This window comes from Chamaea fasciata, unplaced genomic scaffold (genome assembly GCF_029207755.1).
Source record: "Chamaea fasciata isolate MVZ Bird 193981 ecotype frontalis unplaced genomic scaffold, bChaFas1.0.hap1 SCAF_6, whole genome shotgun sequence".
In the NCBI taxonomy this organism is placed as follows: domain Eukaryota; kingdom Metazoa; phylum Chordata; class Aves; order Passeriformes; family Sylviidae; genus Chamaea; species Chamaea fasciata.
Genome location: NW_027094091.1, coordinates 17370682 through 17393481, shown reverse-complemented (window position 1 = coordinate 17393481; position 22800 = coordinate 17370682). Strand labels below are relative to the sequence as shown.

Here is a 22800-nt window from a genome sequence, read left to right as displayed (position 1 = left end):
GGACTGAGTCTAACAAATCACATTGCACCAACAATCGGATAATTGGATCCCTACTGGAAATGCAGACTGAGTAATAATTTGAGATGGCACTGGTGGTGTTATACAGAAATTAAACCTCTATTATCATATTCCAATGGATCCAGTTCTAACCGCAGGCAAATGGTTTAAAGGTACTGCTGAATCCATGCACGTCTGAACTTCTCAGGAAAGGTTAATCCACTTTGAAATTGATGCCAAATTGGCAAAATAATCCTTTCCTTCTGATCTCAAACTCTTTGGTTTAGGCATATGGGGAATGTGAGAAAATAACTTTTTTCTAAAATGCACACCAGAAGGAAAAACCTCCTCTACCATCCAGTATATTGTACATCTCTTGGCTGGATGAGTGTGAAACATATTCTGGAGCATGGTAGCGTGTACGGATGTGATGTGCTACTTTCCTTACAGTAATGAATTTTATGCCTGCCTGTTTCTGTTCCTTTGTCTATTTTTAATTCAAATATGTAAAAGCTTTTCTTAATACAGAGTCCCAGGTGTCAGTTGCTGCCTGGAGTCCCTTTTCTTTCCTCTATTGTTCTCTTAATTGTTACTTCAAAACAATTAGCTGGGCATTCATATGCAAATGAATGCAAATGTACAGGGGATTGGGTGTGAGTGAATACCACCACTCGTTAATTTCCACTTCAAGGTCTGCTGCTAGGAACAACAAAATTGCTTAACAATGTATTTTTCCTGGGCCATAAAGGGTGAACTCACAAGGATTCCAGCGTCCTGCTGGCTCGGCAATTGTTAAGATTCTGCTGTTTCTTGGTAAGATTTTAATTTATTTATTTACTTGGGTCTAGAGACTGTATTAGCCTTGTAACCCTAAAGTGGCCCTGCCCTTGTTCATTTATGCTCAAGGCTGTGCCTAATAATTTGGATATAATCCTGATTAGGATATAAAGTAAATTATTAATATTACTGCTATTAATGTGATTCATTAAGGGATAAAAACTCTCACATGAAGGAGTTCCTCATGTCTCTGACAAAATAAAACTTTTATAATTTATAAAAGAGTGTGGTTTATTGCACTGAAACCTTAGAAGAAAGATACACTGACTGATAGACTGAGACTGGGGATGAATCCTAGAGAGACTTAGCCAGCTGCTAAGATAAATCTCATCTCTGTTGGAGCAGTTGTATTTATCGTATAAATCTGCATTCCCTTTCAGGCTGTATAGTAAAATTCCTTATGAAAAATAGTTAGTTATTCAGCATTCAAAACTGCTTTACAAAGATAAATACCTTAGCTTTTCATATGCAATTAATACACAGAAACCAATTAAAAGACCAAATCCTGTAGTCATTAGGTAGGAAAAATTCAGAACCACAGACTATCCTGAGCAAGAAAACCCACAACACAGCAGGAAAACTCCATCACTCATATGTGACTCTCCTACCAGGATCCCTACCAGGGGAAAAGTTGCCTCTAGGAGGTGTAACTTTAGAAAGATATTTCTGAGTCTGTGGGAAGAAGTGATTAAGTTTTCACTCCACAATTACTTCTTTTTTACATTACCTTAGTGTTCTTCCACTTTCATCTCTGAAAATCATCTACACAGCAATAAGGGACCACAGTATTTACCCCTCAGGGCAGGCAATGTCCTTGTTACGCAGTGTTATTCCAGTGTTTCACCAGACACATTCCTCGTGGAAAAGAGAGACATCTGTTAGGTGGTGGGAGCTGACTTGAATTCCCTGCTCCATAACTTGTCAAGGGATGGTGAGCTTACTGTTTAGGCATGGACACAAAGTTCTGGTTAGATGTATAAACGCTACAGGGATCAGTGAAGTCAGATCTTTGCATGCTTTTGTTCAGACCTTAATTGTCCTGTGTCCTGGCTTCCTCCTCCTAGATGGGCTAACAGCACTGCCCTCACAGAGCTGTTGTGAGTATAAACACATTTAAGACTGGGAGGGTCTTGGGCTCAGCAATGATAGGGAGTATATAAATACTTGGAATGGAGAGGCACTACTATTTATACTGCAGTATAAACAAACAGCGATGACTGGTTTGGGGCATCTTATCTGGCCTTGGGAGTAACATAGGACCGTATTCAAATTGCAGCTAGCAGTGCACGCCAGAGGAGAATACCTCGTGCACCTGCAGATGTGGCAAAGAGAAAGGGGGGGACTCCTACTCTGTCACCCCAGGTCCTCTCTGTGGAAGAGTGGATACTACCAGCAGTAATTTAGGTGGCTGCCCCCAAGGCTTCACAACATGTGCTTCAAGGGAAAGTGGGGTGATGGGTCTTCTTACCTTCCTGCCTTTCCTCTATGACCTGTGTTCTATTTAAGTTGGCTTTTCTTTTTTTTTTTTTTTTTTCTTTTCTTTTTTTACTCCCTGAGCATATCCATTTATGATGATTTAACCTTAGGCACAGACTTAAAGGTTTTGCCCGAAACTAATACACAAATTTCAGAAAGGGTCTTTAACCATAATACTTCTATTTTCCCCTCCTTAAAACTTGGAGAAATTGAAATATCTGTCTTCATTACAACATAAGCACCTGGGGAAACTTGGAACATACTGGATATATCCCTTTATGGGAAGAATGAATGTCTCATCCCAGCAGACTATGCCCTTGCTGATACCTGCTCATACCTACCAACCAATATATTTTATCTTCATATGTGGTTGAAATAGAGCAGATTTCTAGAACTTAAACAGGCAAATAAAACACATTCATCTTCCAATAAACACACAGAAAGTTATTATTAGCCAGTGGGCTAATAGTAAAACACCCTGAAATACTAGAAAAGGATGATTTGAACAGGTGAGGTTTTAAAACATGTTTTACCCTAAAGTTTCCACTAAAGTTTTTTCCTTAACAAGTTGTCAGAGACCTTTGCCTTTTGTTTTATAAGGCTGACAGTTACAACTTGAAAGTTCAAGGAATATTTTTAGTGGAAACAAGAGATAGATGCTGGCAAGGTGTTTTAACAATGGTCTGTTTGTTTTGGTAACAAGATTCAAAGAATGCATTATTTATAATGCTCTGATATGCACATATGGCTCTGGTTGTATGCAGCAACAGAAGCGATTTCTTATAATCTGTCTGCACAGCACTCCCAGATGCTGCCAGGGCTGGAATTTCAAAGCAAAGCAGGTAGAAGGAGTTTCTCCCTACACTGCTCATTCCCACCCCATGCCTTCTCTTCCTTCTCTGTCAGGTGTGTATGTTAGATTTTCAAACAGATCAAGGAATCAGTCCAGGTTGAAACTCACTTGGACTGTAAAATCCTCAAACAACCCAACAAGCTTAAATGCTTAAATTATTATTCTCATGATGCTTGGCCTGAGTGTCCCACATACAGTGTACTCCTTTAGGAGACTTCATTGTTGTCTTTTCTTCACATATTCCTTTAGTCTAAAACTTAAAAAAATTCCCTTGTTTTACTTACTCTAATGCTACTACTGGCATTCTTGGTCATTACACACAATAATATTATCTTATATCTCTATTTTAGAATATACATGAATGTCAGCAGTAGAATTGTTATGTGGTATAATGACAAGTTTATTTAAACTGTTATATAAAATGTATATAATATATCACGTACATACATACAGAAGTATATAAATACAGACATACGTACTAGGATCAGAATCATGCCTTGTGGTCATTACGTGTGCACAAAATATGAATGTGCACAATATAATGAAGTGCTACTTAGGCTCTATAGTTCCTTTTGCTCTCTGGTCTCAGCAATGGCTGATGGAATTTGGACAAAAAAATGTCCACTGTTTTAAGTCTTTGCTTCTGTATGTTTTCAGCACTTTGAGGATTTATCAGATAGGACCATATTCAGGTGCTGAAAATTCTAGTAAACTCCAAATACCTCGTGTTTTCCATTAACCAGTGAAAGCCTTAGGTATTAAGAAATATCCAGGCAGTAGGAAATACTGACTTTAGACTTCCTTCAAAGGGTCCAGAAATTGCCTGAGCTAGTGATCTGCTTCAGAGATGGCTGATACATCAAAACTTGCTGCAGCAGACCAAAGCTTTCATTACTAGCCAGCAATGCAGCTGTGACTGCCTGCTCTGTGTGTTTTACAGCTGAGAAAGGAAGCCTGAACCAGTCTCTTTCCACTTGGCTCTTCTGATGGGGTCTAAAACAATGTTTCTTTATGTTCTTTGCTCCTGTCAGCAAACTATTGCTAGGTGCTCATGGACAGATGTCCCACTTTTGAATTGCCTGGAACATCAATATAAAGCATAAGGACATTTCAAATAAATCTGGTCTCTTCAAGGCAGGTAGCTGTGATGAAGCTCCTGATGAGTAAAAAGGAATGGTAATGATTTAAAAGAGGAAATATTCCTGTGTATCAAAGCCTTGGCTGTAGCATAATATATATCTTACACGGTTTTATGCAGTATAGATAAATAGAACACAAATGGTGTTATCCCGTTGCCAACATCAAAGCATTCATATTTCAGAAAGGGAAAGTATGATCAGAACATGATTCAAGGCATAAAGATTTTCATATCTCTGCAAAATGCATATATGTGTATATATATTTATATTTAAATATATATTAAAGAGTTCTTTTGCACAGCACACTTTGAAAAGCTCAGATCTCTTTAGCGTGTTCTAATGTCCTTTCTTTTATGTCTTATTCCCCCCATTAAGAACATAATTCTTTTTGTAGCAGGCAAAATCCCCTACTAGCCTTTCTCCTTACTAATCTTTCTACATTTTTCCTTATCTCTTCCTCTGTGCCTATTGTCTGATTGTGCCTCTTACGCAGGCCTTCACTCAAGGTTAGTGAAATTAGACATTAGCTGGCTCAATAGGTAGCTAGTAACAGTAGTTTATCTACCAAGATAAGCTTGCAGGTTTTGGATGTCTAAAATTTCTTCTTTTCCACTTTCATTATTTTAAGACATTGTTATTTGAGGAGTTAGTGACCCATCTCCTTTAATGTTGCTTACAAGCAGTTTCCCTGTATAAGATCCTTTGGTCGTTTCTACACTGTCAACTTGCATCTGAGATAGTTTTAATACATCATTGCTTTCTGGAGCAAGAGGCCATACTTGTTTCAGAATATTTCATATCGTTTCACTTCTAATAGCTTATACACACTGGAAATCCTATGTTCATCTTGTGTGCTGCGAGCTATTTATACTCTAAAATGTAGCCTAAGGAATCAAAGCAGCAAGGCAATTTGGGGATGATACTGTAGGCTTCACTCTGTTACCAAGGCAAGGGAAAGAAAAGTAGATTTGCCATGTATCTTTATGATGATAGAAAGAGCAGAATGTTGCCAGGATATTTGTAGCTGAAGCATTATAAATGGAGGAATGGATGTGAAGCCTGGTCAGAGGCCTAATGGATTCATATAAAACAGAGATGTCTGTGTTATTCCACTAGCCTGTGTGTTGTATGAAAGGGATGATCAGATGTGGTTGCCCTGGTGGTTGGACTTATGCCTCACGCTTTGTCTGAAGCCCTCCTTTTAGCAGGATTAATTCAAAAGGAGATTCACCACATTGGAAAGCCTGATTAGGAGCTGCTGCTATGATCCCAAGCTTCCAGATCCTGGCAGTTAAAGAAAAGACACAGATGTGACACTCAAGTGCCCAGGATAAACACAACCCTTTTCAAAGCAGCAATCTTCTGCTGCAATTCATAAGAGTTTGTTTAAACCTGTTTAAGTAGACTCAGTCCAGAGTTTGGGACAAAGTCTCCTTGTCTAAGAGAGCCTTTTTTCTTATGCACAGTCAATAAGAAGTGCAGACATCATTAGGACATTAGACATCTCTGATGAGATGTGACTGGTTACATTGTGTGAGGCAGACAGTCGTGACTGCCTTTTTCAGAAAGACTTTTCACGGCTCTGAGTGACCACCCCCTGTGCCTCCAGCTCACTGCCAGCCTTCTGCAGCTCAGCAATCGAGTAAACAAATCCTATCCTCCAGCTCCTACAGTTCATAGCACAACAAAAGGGTGTCTGGGGACTACTAGAACATGTCATGTTGTGGGACATTGGCCTCTGCTACAGACTAACGGTCTTTTCCACACACAAGTTGCTACTCCACTTTGAAATACACTGCAATTTTTCAGTGTAAACCTGCCCTATTTGTTGCTGCTTAGTCACTGCAGATGAATCTATAGAAAGTTTAGCAGTGTTTTTGGATATTTCTTCACTTTCAGGTATTTCCTAGATTCTGGTACTTAGTCCAGGTACTGCTGAAAGCTTGTTATGCAGTGGGCCGGAGGCTTTCTCTACTACAACCTGTGGATTTTGACTACTGAAGCTGTCATCACCCTTTTTTTCACACCAGTGTAGTTGAAACAGGTCTCAGATCATGATAACTGCTCATCCAAAAAATTTTCCCGTGGTTCAGTTAATGCAAAACCAGAATTCAGCATCTGAACTATTCCCCCATTTTTGGTAATCTTTCCCAATATTATTTACCAGGCCATTGTAAATCTGTTATAGTTTACTATTTTTTTACAGTTTTTGGCTTCTCATCGAGGTTTAATTTTCACAATCCATCTCCTTTCTCTTCAGTTGCTATAGTGTACATCATCAGCTATGATCTTCTACAAAAGCTTACCAACTTGGGGTCTTTCTCCAGTCATTGTTCCTTATTCTCCTCTTTTCCTGTTAGAATCCATTTCATGAACCTTTTCATCCAACCAAGTAACACCTCAGGCCCACATCACTAGCCTTTTTACAGTGACACTGTCATGAATTATTGTTTTAAGGTCAGTTTTCTTAAAACCAAACTAATTTTGCAGCCTGTAAAACCCCTCAGGAAGTAGCTACCCTTTATGCTGCCCTGTGACACAATATACTCTAGTAAAGCTTCAAAGAGCAGAGGGAAGAAGCCTGGGCAAAGATAACGTGGGACCTTTGTTAAACAGAGTGTTTCTGCATCCATCTTATTCCAGGCGAAAAGTCTGATAATCCACAATACTATAGCTTTCATGTGCTGGGGCACAGTGCCAGTGTTGCAACTGCTGCAGAAGGTAGGAACAAAGAGGCAAGATAAGGAGTTGTGCTGTAGGGGGAAAAGGAGGAGTGGAGAAAAAAAAATCTTTTGCATTCATGGAATGATTGTAGCACAATCATAATAATTCAGAAATAATTATATTTGTTATCAGTCAACATAATTTCCTGCAGTTCTACACACAACGTCATTTTCCTTTTCCAGCAGTTGGGCTGAACAAATGGTTCTGTTCTTGTTATTATTTTAGTTTGAAGCAGAGTAATGTTGGTTGAACTAATAGCATAAACACAAGGATATCGCTTAGAAATGCCTGAAGATTGGCATTTAGCCTATTGTTTCCTAATATGATGCAACCATATTTTTTCATTCTCACTTTTTTCCCTTGTGTTTTGCTGAAAAATGCCATGGTGCTATGGTATGGTAAGGAAAAATGCTGCAATATGATTAAAGTCTAACTCTGAGTTTACGCTATTATCCAGAGCCCATCACTGTAGTATTGGAGTGCCTAAGACAGAATATTTAGTAGATGAAAGAAAAATAACACAAAACCATGTCATGCAGTTTATTTTAATGCTGTAGGGTAGAATTCTGAGTATGACATATTTAAAATCACTGATGAATTTTTAAGTTACAGTTTAGGAGAGAGGATGCAGGCCCCTTGCTGGGGTGTGACTTTCTTCCACCAAACAAATTTGTGACTCCCCAGAGGGCCTGGTATGTCCTTGGTGAGGAATGTCATGTTACCTTTAGCTTTTCTTAGAGACTTGGTTGGAGAAAGAGGTAATCTTTAGCCTGGGCCTTTCATTTCTCAGGACTTTTGCCATAGGATATGGAGCCTGTTCCCTCCTTAAGCAGGCACTCTTCAAATGAGAATTTTGAGTGCTATGAGTTCTCTCTGGCATGTTTCTCTCTTGCTAGATGTCATGAACTTACACTAAGAGAAGCTGACATAAACAAAGAGGAAACTTCACACCATTTATTCTGTTGCTAAAATCTATAAGGCAGTACACCAAGCTAAAAGAGAGTCCTGCTGGACAGAAGCATGCAGCTCATTAATATAACTGGATTAGAATTTGGTCCTTTATGCTTGCTATAGCTGCTTTCCAGTGCGCTTTTATTGTTGCTGAAATATTTTGCATTGTCATATGAAATGATTAATATATAAACATGAGAGGAACAAAGACAGATGCTAGAGGATCTCTAGTGGGTTTACTGGAAACTGAGTACAGGAAAATGAGTGCTGGAAAACACACATAAATAAGAACAGGCTTATTTATAACAGCTAGAAAAAGAGGGAAACCAGTTCCAGCTTTTTTGTTACTTCCCTCCCTAATATAGGCCAGATAAGGAATTCACACATATGCATCTCCAACTTGGTTTTCCACACGCAGAAGAGAGAAGTATGCAGCCTTTTTTGCTGAGACATTACGAAAAATAACAGCATAGGAAGTTACAAGAAGTGTGATGCGAGGATCTTTGCTGTATATCTTTTATTAGACATGTGGGAACAGAAGAGTAGCCTGCTGATTGCACTCACAGGTTTTATTAAATTAGGAGAATTGAAATCTCAAGAGGCTAAAAAGTGGCAAAAGTCATATGGGATAGGTTTACCAAAAAAATAAAATCCCTTATTTAAGGTAAAATCCATCACAGTTTTAAGGAGGTTAGAGGCTTATATGTTTTTAAGGTATGACCTTTAAATTTGTGGTACTTTGGACACTTGGCATCTATAGGAAACCATTCAACTACACTGATGATTTTTAAGACTGCAGTCTCTTTAAAAATTCTTCTATGATGGCTTGGAGTAGTGTGTAAGAAGTTTCTGTTCCAGCCAGCTTCTTTCCCTTTAGTCTCATTTCAAAGTCACATTGATGAGAACAAAGGAAGTTTCTCAAGCAAGAAGTACTGAAAACAAGCTAATGAGAGAGCTTTCTATTAGCTAAATTGGCAGCTTCTTTACAGGGATGTAGCTGTTTCCATGAAACAGACTCAATAGTATCCAGTGCTAGATATTATTTCTTTAGTAATTGTCACTACACAAATATAGGTACATAAAGTGTAGGAAACATCTAAGGGTGTCTAACTATGCATAGTTACAGATACATTTCAAAAGTTTATGTTGTATGACTGGAGGAACTGTGGCACTACCTAAAATTTATACACTAATTACAGGCTTTTAATATTTTATCAATCAATGGACATTCCACTTAGAGGCTGATTTACAGATAGTCTCAGCACCCCATTGCTCCAATTGAACACAGTAGGACCTGGAAAACTCCACAAATCAGAGACCTTCCTCCTCCAATTTGGAAACTTGTGAGTACCAAGTGACTGCTAATCCTGCCAAAGTCAGGCAGAAGAGGATTTGTATGTAGTGTGTAACCAGCCAGTGGTGGAAACATCACTCTGGACATGGCTGAAATAAACCCTTTGGGAGGACTGGAAAGGCATTAGGTATCCATGTGGTCAGGAACAACACTTAAAGTTTTGCAGCCTTACTACGAAAGAGTTACAAGGGTCAAGGAGCGTCATGTTTTAGACCTGAAGTTGTTGATCTGTGTGTATCAGTATAGACTGTTGTCTCTATTATAATACAGTCAGCAGTTGAACTAGGTCATCAGCGTTTTTGTGTAATCATCCTTGCGTTTATATGAAACCGATCCATGAAGAGCATGAAGCAGTGTTCACACCCAGTGTGATAAGGCATGTTTCTGTGAATGCTGGAGTGTTCTCTTTTCTGCATTGCTCTTGAAATACTTTTTACCTAGAGGATGGAGAATGGAATGACAATACACAGAGGATTGTGAGTTGTGATGAATATGAGTATTTTCTTAATCTGTTAGTTTGCTCAGTACTACTTCAAATAAAACTGTTAATAAGTAGTTTAGATTTATACAGCTTAATAAGCATCAAACAACATGCCTCTAGATAACTTTCTTTGCAAAATGTTTAAGGGTTTATATACTTTCCATGACTTCCCATTGTTTCCATCTTATACCATATTATGGATTGCCTTGCAATCAGCTGGTCCCCATAGCTGTCACTGGCACTCACTGAGACTTTTCTCCTCCACATGGAGACAGGAACATATGTACTGACTTATTGGCCCACTCACTCAGACTGGATCAACATGGCCCTTCTTTTCTCCGCTTAACAGCCCAATGTATTTTCCTTTCTGTTGCATTTCAAGGATCATGCTGAGGTGGCAGGTGGAGGGCAGCAGTTCTTACCAAGATGAATGGTTATTCCTTGAGGCCCTGAAGGTACCCTCAGGCTTCAGGAGGAGCCCTTCCACTGTCTTAATGAAAAGGGGCTTTTACCACCTTTTTCAGCACTGGGAAAAGACTAGATGCAGCTTGAGAAATCCACAGTGAGAGGGCCTTCGATGGCATAGAAAAAACACAGGTCAGGTTCTTTTCAATAATGCTGAAACTCTTCTTGATGGATGCTGTGCTTGGTGTCATGCTCTGCTCGTGTTAGCCGTGTGCAGCAGCAGCAGGATCACAGGGAGGCAGGACCATAGGCTCCATCTGGTGACGTGGCCATAACACTCGGAAAGATTACATCCGCTATCTTTCTAATAGGCCATTTTTGTTTCATTTATAACCAGTATAACTAGCACACTGTGTGTTTACCCCTGAACTCTTTGCCTTTCTTCCAAAGCCAGTTGTGGGTTTCAGATGGAGCAATGAACAACTAGGAGCCAAGATAAAAAAAAGCCTGAGAGGTGGAATAATCGCTTGACTAGAGATAGACGACCCTGCAGATAGATGAGTGGGTCTACCTAAATTTAAAGTGCTAATTTAGAATGAAATTCTCCTTTTGGCTCTGAATCCTTTGGAAAGATATGATACAGTTCACCTGTAGTTTTGAGATAGACGCAGAAAAATTTAAAACTTGCTAAGTAAGAGGTTACAGACAGTTTGCAGGTGTAGCAGTAATGGCTAAGAGTCTAGAAACCCGAAGGGAAGCAACTGTGACTGGATTTTAGGAAAAAAACTCAAGAATTCTAAGGCAATGATGTACGTGTTCTTAAATAAGAATTGAGAAGCTCACTAAAGACCTGTCTTTGATATATGGATGCTGTATCCTAACAATTGTTCCCTTTCCTTCTCATAATTTATGTTTTTAATATACCTTCCAGTAGCATGCAAATTATGTAGTCTTGAATGCAATTGTATTATAAAACAAAGCAAGGATCATCTGAACTAAAATTAATGCACAGTATCAAATCAGATACTTAATCACTCATTTTTGTTTGATTTACTGGAGCTATTGTGTTCTTGTTATACATTACTGAAAAAATTTAACAATACACAATGTGTCTCTGAATACCATGATATTTAGATGTGCTTTAGGAAGCAATTGGATTAGAATCATTCTGATTCTTGAAAACTCAATAGCACTATTAGACTTGCAGATTTAAAACACCCTCTTCTCCTCTCTAACCTAAATGCACCCATACTCTGCCCTATCCAGTAGCAAGTTGTGCATTAGTGCCCCACATGAAAGGTTTTTAAAAGCAAAAGTGAAATTAATTCCAGCTGGATACAACTGTTTCAAAAAAAAAAAAAAGCTAAAATACTTTTTACTGGAAGACTTTAAAAAACCTGTCTGTGAAGGGGGTTGAGACATTTTGTGTATGCTGCTGCTCTATCTTCATTTGGAGATAAATTATCACATTATTCTCTCTTCTCTCCCACTTGCAAATTAAGTTGTCATTCAATAACTCATAAAGAGCCAAGTTGCACAATCCATAAGAACAAATAATGCAGTTATTCTTTTTTTTTTTTTTCTTAATGCTTTCTTTTATATGTATGGTTTTGTGATTCTTTTCCCCTTGAGTCTTTGTATCTGACTTTATTTTGGAATGATGCTTATAACTTTTTTCCCTAATAGCTGGACACCATTTAAATGCTACTGATAGTAAATACATTTTTCCAGAAAAAAATAGAAAGTATTTTCTAAGAGTGTACTTAAAAAAACCCCCACATTTCTTTTGGTAAGAAAGTTTTGACTTCTGTTAGTTTTCTCAGAAGAATGCGAGTTCCACAAGAAAAAAGAAATACAAAAATTACTTTTCCAAATTAGTATACAAAGAGAGTATCAAAAACCCTTTGATGTATTTTGTTTTTACGTCACTCAACCCTGATATTTCAAGTCCAAAGAAAATGAATATTTTCAAAATAACGATACTAGACAATAATGAAAATTATTTTTAGTGATTTTTTTTTCTATAAAACTTTGAGCTGGGAATTTGCATGAAAACTTACTAGCAGTCTCTAAGAAACTATTCTGGATGTTTCTGCATTAACTAGTCACATTTGTCAGTAACTTCTTGAATTACACCAATTAAATTTTTATCTATGTAGGAAGTTCTTAGGAACATTCACATTTTCAGTGGAATTTATTTTTCATCAAGTAGACCTGAGGAAAGGTTCAACTCAAAGTACTGGGAAAGATCTTCTTTCTCAAGGCTTCTGGTCTCTGCTCAAGCTAAATTTCACAAGACCAATTTGCTGGAAATCAGTGAATATGAGTAGAGCAGTGTTACAGTTCTGTATTTCACCTGAGTTAAACAAGGTTTTGAAACAGAGGTAGACGTAAAGGAATACGTCTCACTTATGATGTTAGTGCTTGATTGAGGCTGTGGTCTCACTTCCTCACTGCTCAATGAGTATAGGGTCTGCGAAGCTTGCAGTGCTAACTTTGCATGAAATGAGAACAAAACATAGGCAAAAGTGACCCAGTGTTTCTATTCTCAGCAAGTAAATGTATTTTAGGAACAGTTTAAAACATTTTAATTTCACTGAGCGTGAATGGTAGTATCTCAAAATTTTGTCCAGATCACTTCCAATCTTATATCTACAGTGACAGGGAGAAAAGCACCTGGGACTTCAGTGGTCTGCCATTATGCTGCCCATCAGCAACGAATGCTGGGCTGTCTTCCTTAACTCAGCAAGTAGTGTCAAACATGCCTGATCAACACTTTCTGGAAAAGGTGCCGTTTTCTTCCATGGACACTCTAGATAGGACCTGAATTCTGACTTTCTGATTCATGCTTTATTTTTGTGCCTGCTAGTCTGGCTTTCCTACAGCCTACTGATTTGCCACAGTGCAAGTACACACCTCTTCCTTCCCCTTTGACTAATGTTTTTCACAGACAAGCAATTGTGTAGATGCTTCTCTAGATGCCATCTAGCATTTGGGCTGGCCACAAATGCCTGATGGTAGAAACACTGACTTTAGCAAAATCGTGTTTCAAAAAAAAAATCAGTTGGAAGAAAGACACCAACCTGTTATCCTGTCTTACACAAGGCTACATAGAGGCTCATGCTGCATACCTAATCAAGTGCTTTGAAATCCCTTTTTCATCAACTGCAATAGCTGGTGGGAAATTTGGCCTGATGAGAGCCAAAACTTTCTCTGTGCAGGCTAATAGAGTGAGGAAGTGAGGAGAGAAAAGCTGCAGAGACTTGCTTTTTCCTTGCTGAGACACGGCCCTGGCAGCAGTAGTGGCATCCCTTCGGTGCCAGGAAGGCACAGGCTGGGTCTCTCCTGGGCTGCAGACACTCCTGGACTGCTCCCTGGGGCAGCATATTGAACACCTCACTTTATACACAGGACACATTGTAAAAATATAGAGGGTTCTGTTTTCCTTGATGCTGCTTAGAGGTTTAAAGTCCTTATCTGTGGTCACAAAATAGCCCATGTGGCTGCATCATTTGTAATTTGTGTTCCTAAAGGAATGCAGGGTCAAATAGCTGTAATCAGTGACCAGATTCTGGCATCTAGGAACAGTAGATGCTGAATAGATGAACACATCTCATTTTAGAGATCTAGGCTTACTCTTTAAGACTATTTAGGCTTGTATTTTTGAAAAGGGACACTACATGGGGATCCTCCACATCAACACCAGTATCTTGCCATCAGGAAAACGGATCTTTTACAGGGTGAAGTCTGACCATAATTTATCTGGGCAAAGTAGCCTGACTACCTCTAGGCCACAGTGTCTCCATACAATGGATCAGGAACTTCCACCATATATAACAGATTGGAAAACTGAGAGGAGGGGAAGCAGGATAGTTGTAATAGAGCTGATGAAGGAACTGACACCTCAGGCACCCATTTGAGCATCATATTACCCATATGTGTTCTCTGACTCCTGAGGAGGACTGTGTAACTAAATTCTCTGTCTGACTTAAAGAAATCAGTCTAGAGTATTATTCATAAGATTAATCAAGTTGTGTAGACTTTTCTCCTGTGAAAAACCAGCAGTGGTGCCTTTTTTATTTATTTTGCTATACAAAAATAAACTGTCAGAGAGTGTCTGCTAGTGGACTACTGTGCAACAGCACTAAGTGCTGAAATGTACAAGTTTGCATACTTGTACATAGAGAAAAAAATAGAGAATTGTTCTGCCAGGTCTTGACTCTGACCTTATGTTTACTTGTACCAAAATTGTTCAAAAAAAGAGGTGGAAGAAACTAGCCAAGTGCCCTCTAAAATTATCAGTGGCACCAGAGCCACTGAGTGTAGATCTTAGTGAATTTCTATAAATAGAACTTGGAGGAGTTGTGAAAGATTTGCAGATCCTGTAATTTTCCAGCTGAAGTTGATGACTGGCAGCTGACTCTGGTGGCTGAGGAGCAAGAGGGATGACTCCCAGCAATCTGAGGGAGATCTACAAGCAACATGCAAGGTACTTCAATACTTGGAAATTGCCTATCTTTCAAAAGATTTTGTTATTTCAAAATAAATGTCAGGGAATACATGTGTGGCAATGTTCTCCTGTTTATCAGGAAACCTCTAAAGAATCTCTTGAGCCTCTGTTTGCCAAGCGCACAAATCATCAGCCGGTTCTTGGACATGCTTACCAGCATTAGGGGATATTACTTCTACTAGAAAGTATCTGAAGGGTCAGGACCCGTGAATTATTGTTTTTACTGCAACCCCTAGGGGCACTACATGGAAATTAGAATACAAGGCATTGAACAAGGCACTTAAGCATGTAGCAAAGAAGTTCTGAAAATCTGCAATTTGAAGTAAACAGCATTAAGTGTGTACCAAGGAAAGAGAGAGAAGAGGCATTAAAGGAGTGTAAAAGTGGTCAGAGGTTTAATACCACCAATATTTCATGAAGAAGTACTTATTAAAAACAATGTCATAGGGATGATATACATATTGGTTGAAAGCTTATGTGCAGGGCAAAATATATACATGTGCTGATAATTTCTCTGTGGTTTAGGTGTGGAGGTTGGGTTTCCATGTGCTGGGACATTACAGATGCCTAAAAATTGTGTGTTACATCTAAGCTGTTTATTATGTGATTGCAAACAGCGAATGTATTGTTTCAACATGGTTAATGTTTATGAGCTGCATTTCAGTTTATAGGTACACACAGATTGCCTGGAAAAGTACCAGGCTATTCCATTTTTAAGCAGTGATGAAGAAAGATGGAAGTTTACATATTCCCTTACAGTGTAAAATCACAGGGGGGGAACAAAATAAGTCCAAGAAGACTACATTGTTTGGGTCTTAAGTTTCTATGAATTACCTCATACCCTTCTGCTGTCTGTGAGATTATCTGAGATTCCAAATAGGGTTATTTCCGACCAAGAAAGGAAGAAAATAAAGGCTGGGAATCCATGAGAAATCAAGACTGTGATGCTATAGATTCTCAGCATAGACTTGCAAAAAAACCTTTATCAAAAGCTTTCCTTTGGCTACCACCAGAAACTTTAACAAAGTCCAGCTGGTTTCTGTACTGCTTTTGGCTCCATGACCCATGTGTACACTCTGGGGAGAGGGGGCTCATGCAGGGTAAATGGATTTAATGCTGCTTCAAGCCACATTAACTGTACTCAACATTTACAGCATATGGTTCCCAGGTTTCCCAGTGGAAAATATCATTCAGACCCACTGCTCGTTAGTTCTTTGTACACCCTCTACTTTGCTTCCTCTTTCACTATGACCTACAAACCATCTGAAGGTTTTGGAGGAGAGGGTTGTGCAAAGGGGAGAGGTAACATTAAATATTGCTTTCTTGGCTTAGTTTTTTCCCCATGTCATTAGAAAATATGTAAACCAGAAAAATGGACACACTAATTGTAAAAACATCAATTGTATCCTTTGTGGTTTACAGTAGAAAATAGGAAAGAATACTATTAAAACTTATTTATAGACAAAGTTTTTTTCAAAAAATATTTTTATTTGCAGTTTTCCTTCTATCTCTGCAAACTTTGTCGCAAGAAATTATTTACAGAAATACACTGGTAAGCAGCAGTGCATCAGTAGAACAGGCATGCACAGTTTCCTAGAGCAATGTGTATGTAGAAGAGAACAGTCACTGAATGGACCTTTCACTTAAGCCTCCAGGTCCCCTCAACTTCCCCAGCAGTGGGATGTGTGGTTAGGTATTCTGTGCATAACTCTGCCAGAACAGTGAGAGCTGCATTACTTAGCTGCCAGCCAGACTATCTGCTTTTACCTGCTCAGCTGTAGGAGTTAAGGGCTTGGCTTGCCAGGGATGGCACAGAAAGGAGGTGTGCTGGGGAAAGAGCAGGACATCCCTGTTAAAAGCTGTGTATCTAATTTCTCATGCAGGGTTGTTTTCACTCATTTTCCTGTTCTTCAGCACTTAATGATTTTTCTGTCATCAATGGAGGTTTAATTGAGGGGGATTAGGGGTGGATTAAAGGATCTCATCAGAGCTCAAACTCCCTGCATCCACTTCCTGTTGAGTCCTCTCAAGAGAAGAGCTATTGACATTAGAAAAGTGAAAAATACTTAAGACAGTGACACAGTGAGGCAGAACTCAATTGAACTATAACCAAGGAGTTACAAGTGTAAAGGCAAGCATGTAATAAAATATTGGGGATCAGAGAAGGACATGGTTTACACCATTTTGCCCACTTCTGGATTTCACCTGGCTATATGCAAGAGGGACTTAAACTTTAGCAGACACAAAGATATCACCTCAACCCCTTCCTCAAAGGCTTATGGATTTTTTATTGAAAGACACTTTCCAGAATATAGTTGAACCAATATTAAAAATGTAAAATTCACCTCACAAAACCCCAATGGATTTACATTTCATTCTATATTTACACTGAATTTAGAATCAAAACTACATTAGAAACATAAACCCTCTTTTTCTCCTTTTATACCAGGGAGAAGTAGGATATCAAGGTTATGCATTTATTTGGGTTAGCTCTCTTTTTACTTTTTTCTTGAAAGTACTGTATCTTATCTAACCAGGAGAAAAGGGAGAGGGAATAGAGTCTCTGAAAATAAATCTATTGAGCACTTAGCCAGACATGGGAGAAAATCCTGACCCAGCAAAGAAAAGAAAATATTCCTAGTGATTTCGATGGGCACAGTTTCATATATTGCTTCCCAAAGAGCAAAAGCTTAGTTCTGCTCTCCACGTTTTGCTTTAATCACTAGGAGTTACACATGCAAATCCACTGCAAGACTGTAACTAGAACATTTAAGCCTAATTATACAGCTCTGGGAACAATGACCAAATCTCATCACAATTTTTTATCTTTTAGACAGTAAGAAATCTTTTCAATTACAGAAGTTTCCTCTCAGATATGCACAGCAGGTCTCAGCTGTGATATGCTACTGACATCAATGGGATATATGTATACAGTACTTAGATACACATATGCAAGTCAAAATTTACCGTAAGGTTCTGTGAGGATAATACTAGTGATGTTTTCCATATCTGTACTTGAAAGAAGCAGTGGCAGTTAAGTCTCTTGGAGTATGTTTTAGATACAACTCTAGTTATGACTCAGTTAAGACCTTCAAAGTTACAGTCCAAAGGGGTCCAGAAGGCTCTAAGCTAAAAATATGTTTAAAGTGGAAATTCTTGCAAAATGTACTACCTGTAAATCTTATGCTAAGCATGACTTGGTGGGGCCATGTCACTCCTCTCGGTTGTTCCTACTCCCAGTAGCTTGCCTAACTAAATTTGATTGAATGTATCAGTATTTTAGTGAGGGTTTTTGGTATGTTTTGTGTTATCATTTATTTATTATTTATTTAAACAGATGAAAACCTATCTGAGAAGTTACTGTTTGCTTTTGTAGAATAATTTTTACTCACTGTACTATCACATCATTGTGAGTTTGTTTGCTTCTGAACATATGTAGTTGTGTGAGTCTGGCTGTTGAATGCTTGTAACTCCAGGCAAATTTCTGCAGTGAATGTCCGTGTTTTTTTGACGTCTTCTAGCCTGTCTAGCTCCATATCCCATGGCAGCATTCAGCCCTATAGGGTTACCAGGTTTCTGCAAATTTTGGAGAGGTTTCTGAGAGGCTCACTGTATTTTCACTGCAGAGCTTTTTTATGCATATGCAATAAAAGAAATCCAACCAGTCCCCAAATGGTCAGTTATCTTATAATGGCACCTGACTAACTTCACTGTTCATAGGAAGGTGCATCTCTGCAGTAAATCCCAGACAAAAATTGGTAGACCTGTAGGTAGGAGACTGAGTTTCAGACAGATACTTAGGGTCTGCAAAATAATTCTTTAGCAGTTCAAACTCATTGCTACTAGCTCACATAAAAGAACTTGTCAGAAAAAACCACAGGGTTCCAGGTTCCAACCTGTTTGCAGTTGGAATGTTGAGGAGCTCTGCTGCAAGGAGACTGGAAATTGCTGCTGAAGGACAGGAGCCAATAGAAATGAGATGAAGCACAGGTAGAAATTTGGTTAAAATACAGATAGGAAAGGAAAACTCAAATTTACTGGAGCTTTTTCAAATTTCCACAACTATAAAGAGTGCAAATTCACTCTGGATTGTTGTTCTCAGCATTCAGAAAAATATATTAATGGAGAATACAGCTGCTAAAAACATAATCTCACATGCTGCTCTATATTTGCTAAACATAGCATATCACAGGTACTTGACTAAAATGCATTTCTTAGTAATTTATATTTGGTTTTTTTGAAAATACTTGATTTTAAACATGTGGCTTTGAGTCCAGGGTGTTTAAAACCAAATACCATAGTGTAAATTATATTAAATTGTGAAAATGATGATTAGAATAATTCAAGAGTCAAATTCAGACACCTATTATATGCTGCTGAGCTTCACGTATAATTGTGTCTGTCTCACATTGATACTAAAAATAGGAATATTGTAAATGAAGTGGAAGAAAAATTATGGCACAGAATGCCATGAGTTATAGCCTTCAGAGTGGTCAGACATAACCTAACATGGCCAATAGATTCTCCTGAAGTGCTCCTTGCCATTACAAGGCAATTACTGAAAACAGGAAGAAGAGAGAGGAAATTCTTTCAGCACGGTTGTTGTTAAACCCCAGCCAGCAGCCAAATCCCACACTTGTTCTCTCAATCCCCCTACAACAGGATGAGGGAAAGAATTGGAAGAGTAAAAGCTGAAGAACGTGTGGTTGAGAAGAAGACAGTTTAACAGGTGCAGCAAAAGCTGCTCACACAAGGAAAGCAAAACAAGGTAGGCATTCACCCCTTCCCGTGGGCAGGCAGGGGTTCTTCCACCCTTCCCATGGGCAGGCAGGGCTTCAGGCATCTCCAGGAGAGCAGGGCCCTGTCACAGTGTTTTGGGAAGAAAAATGTTGCCACTTGAAAGGTTCCCCCTTTATTCCTTCTTCCCCCAGCTGCATATGCTGACCCTGAGGCAATATGGTATGGAATATTCCTTGGGTCACTTGGGGTCAGCTGTCCAGGCTGTGCCCCTCTCAAACTCCTTGTGCACCCACAGCTTCCTCGCTAGTGGTGGGGGTAGTGAGGGTCAGAAAAGGCCTCAACTCAGTGTCAGCACTGCTGAGCAGTAACAAAAACACCTCTATATTATCAACCCTGTTTTCAGCCCAAATTCAAAACATGCCCTCATACCAGCTACTATGAGAAAACAATACCCATTCCAGTCAAAACCAGCACAAGCATCTTCCACAAAAGTAGACAAATGAAAAACTAAAACTCATTAAGCGCTCTGGAGTTCTTTAAAACAAAGGTGATATAAATCTTCACCAAAACGATTGAAAATGGTTAGTGTCTGTGCTACCAGTCTTTTAATTTGAAAAATTGAGCCTGTAAGGCTGACCAGTTCTTATACATGCTGGGAAGCAGTAGTTATCTGGCTGAACTAGCAACTGCTGATGAGAAATAAGACAAAGAGAAACATGTTTGCATAGATCTCATCTTCTCCTTCATAAGGTTTTTCCTTTAACATTTGTAATTTACTAGTTGTATTGAAGTTTCATAGTTACAAACTCAGTCTTGTGCTTTTCATTTATACAGCTGACATATACTAAATTTACCTTTATGTTTCAGGCAGTAAGAAGACATCACAGAAAAGAACTCCTTGACTAATTTCATCTGCTTTTGGTTACATTTATTTTCTTATTTGTGATCACTTTTCATACCTTCTGAAAACTGATTTTCTGAAATTAACAATACAATTGATTCCTGCTGTGGGGTAGCTATTTCAAAAATCCTGGGAATTTCCAGTTTGGTTTTTTTTTGTTTGGTTGTTTTTTTGTTTTGTTTTGGGTTTTTGGGGGGTTTTTTTTTGTTTGTTTTGGGTTTTTTTTTTACTAGCTCAGTTAAAATGCCTTTATTTCATTGACAGTAAGACTTCAAGTTAAGCCTGTAAAGCTACCACTGTGAGCAGAAGGAAATTGCCTTCATCTATTTCTCTACGAGATACAGAACTGTATGATTTAAAAGTGTGATAGAACATTTATAGGTGAGTCTGACCACTGCAAGAGTAGAATAACAAGTCAGATGAAGCAGAAGAGCAGTTTTCATATCCTCAGGTAAATGCCATATTTTCATAAAATTTCATAGTTTGCACAACTTGTTGAAATGCTGCAAGAGACCGAATACCACAGTCAGAACTTTGAATAAATTAGATGATATGATTTAGATGTGTTGCAAGAAACCATCAGAATCTGTATATAAAGAGGCTTTGCGGATCAAGGCTTTGAAATAAGCTGGATTTGTAATAACAAGGTTTTATAAAGCATACAGTCTAGTGGAATGTACAGCTAAAATATTTCAAGGCTGAAGTTTTCCATAGTAGAGAAAAGAAACATTTCCTCATTTGAATCATATTTAATTCTCTGTCCAAAGATTTCAGATTGACCAAAACTCTCCAGAGATGTAGGGAATTTGACATGATGATGTAAGTTTCAGACTTCTGATAATGCTTACTTTTCTTGGAGGAACTACAGGACATATGCCACCTTGGTAGGCACATTATTGAGTATTTGGCACAGAGCTGGAGACCATGCTGTTTGTGCTTTCCGTGAATAAAAAGATCTCTGTATTCAGATCCAGTGAGACAACCAGATCTTGGCATGTATTCCTTGCTGTTCCGTCATAAGAGGAATACCAGAAAATCAGGTCAACCTGCTTAGTCTAGTATCACCTTTTGTTTGGATAATTTCAGCTGGGGAAATACAATAGAGATGGTGCAATGTATGAGACAAAGTCATGGCCTGAATGCACATTTTTACTAACTTTGAAAAGCTCCCAGAGAATTCATTGGAATCTATGTTAATCTAAAGTAGAAAGAGTTACTATAGTTACTAATACAATAGTTACTAAATATAATTCTCACTATATAAAGTGCGCATTCTGGGATCATATAAGTTGAGAAGATAAAAGATCTTTAATTATGTTTGCCAAGGTAATAAATGATTGGCTCCTTTTTATATCGTTCCACTGTAGACAGAATATGTGCATAACACTTTAAATGTTTTCAACAGTTCAGCATCAGCCAGGAATATTAGAGTGCTTGTTCCTTTTTCTTTTATTTAAAGGTTGGCAGTAATTTTTCATGTCAAGGTCGTGATTGATGTGGGTTAACTTTCACTAAAAGTCTTTTGGAACATTTTGAGTAATGTTAAAAAATTATGGCATGCAATACATCAAAATATTTTTCTAGACTTCCTGCATAAGTGAACAAACACAAGGGAAATGTGGAAGGCATTTATGATATTTTGTAAGCAAGTTTCAAACTGCATGTTGCAGATTTATATGCTTCGTAGTTTATTCTGTGAGGCATGTTGCATTTTATTAAAATACACTATGAGTGGGGAATAGATGGTGATGTAATACATTTGTGTCTTTGCCCATGTCAATTTGAAATGGAGATCAATTCACTAAGAAATGTATCCAAGCATGGATTATGTAACTTGTCCATCAAGTGTCAGTTTCCTGGGGAAATACTAATAGCAAGTCCTCAATCTTAGGCCAAATGTCAAGGCTGTAACGTCCAGCACTCCGAGTATGGAACATGAGATTACAAATGCTGCCATTGACAGGCAAATGTTAAAGCTGCTGATCTTCAGCAGTCAAGAACTCAATAGCACAGAAAATCCCTCCAAGGCATAATTCCCAAAGATAAGTAAAGTAAAACAAGATGAGGAACAGGTGAAGCAGCAATGTATTTTCCTAGAAGAAAAAGAAAGAGGGATATCTACTGGTGCTCTGTATTATAGGTTTAAAAAAAATACAGATAGGCCACTGGAAGGTATACATTTTGGAGCTCTTCTTTTTAGACAGTCAGTGCCTTCTCCTTCACCCTCAATAGCAGACCTTTATAAGAACCTGGGGAATAGAAGACACCAACCTTTTATCATCATGTTTAGGTGTCTCAGTGAGGTACTTGTGAGGGATGTCTAGAATCCCTGCAGTCAGTCCATCCAGAGGTGTCTGTCTTTCCATTTTGGTCATACCAAGTCCCTAAGCAAAATGCTGAGATTAGAGACTTGTGAATGCAGCCTTTACTGC

General features: G+C 38.5%; 1 long non-coding RNA gene across 1 annotated transcript; it reads left to right on the top strand.

Annotated features, from left to right (window-relative positions):
• The first annotated feature begins 731 nt into the window (after positions 1 to 731).
• LOC136290554 (uncharacterized) lies at positions 732 to 20382 on the top strand. Its single transcript, XR_010721200.1, has 3 exons — positions 732 to 810; positions 19390 to 19495; positions 20335 to 20382. It is a non-coding gene; the product is annotated as an uncharacterized lncRNA (long non-coding RNA).
• Positions 20383 to 22800: the final 2418 nt, after the last annotated feature.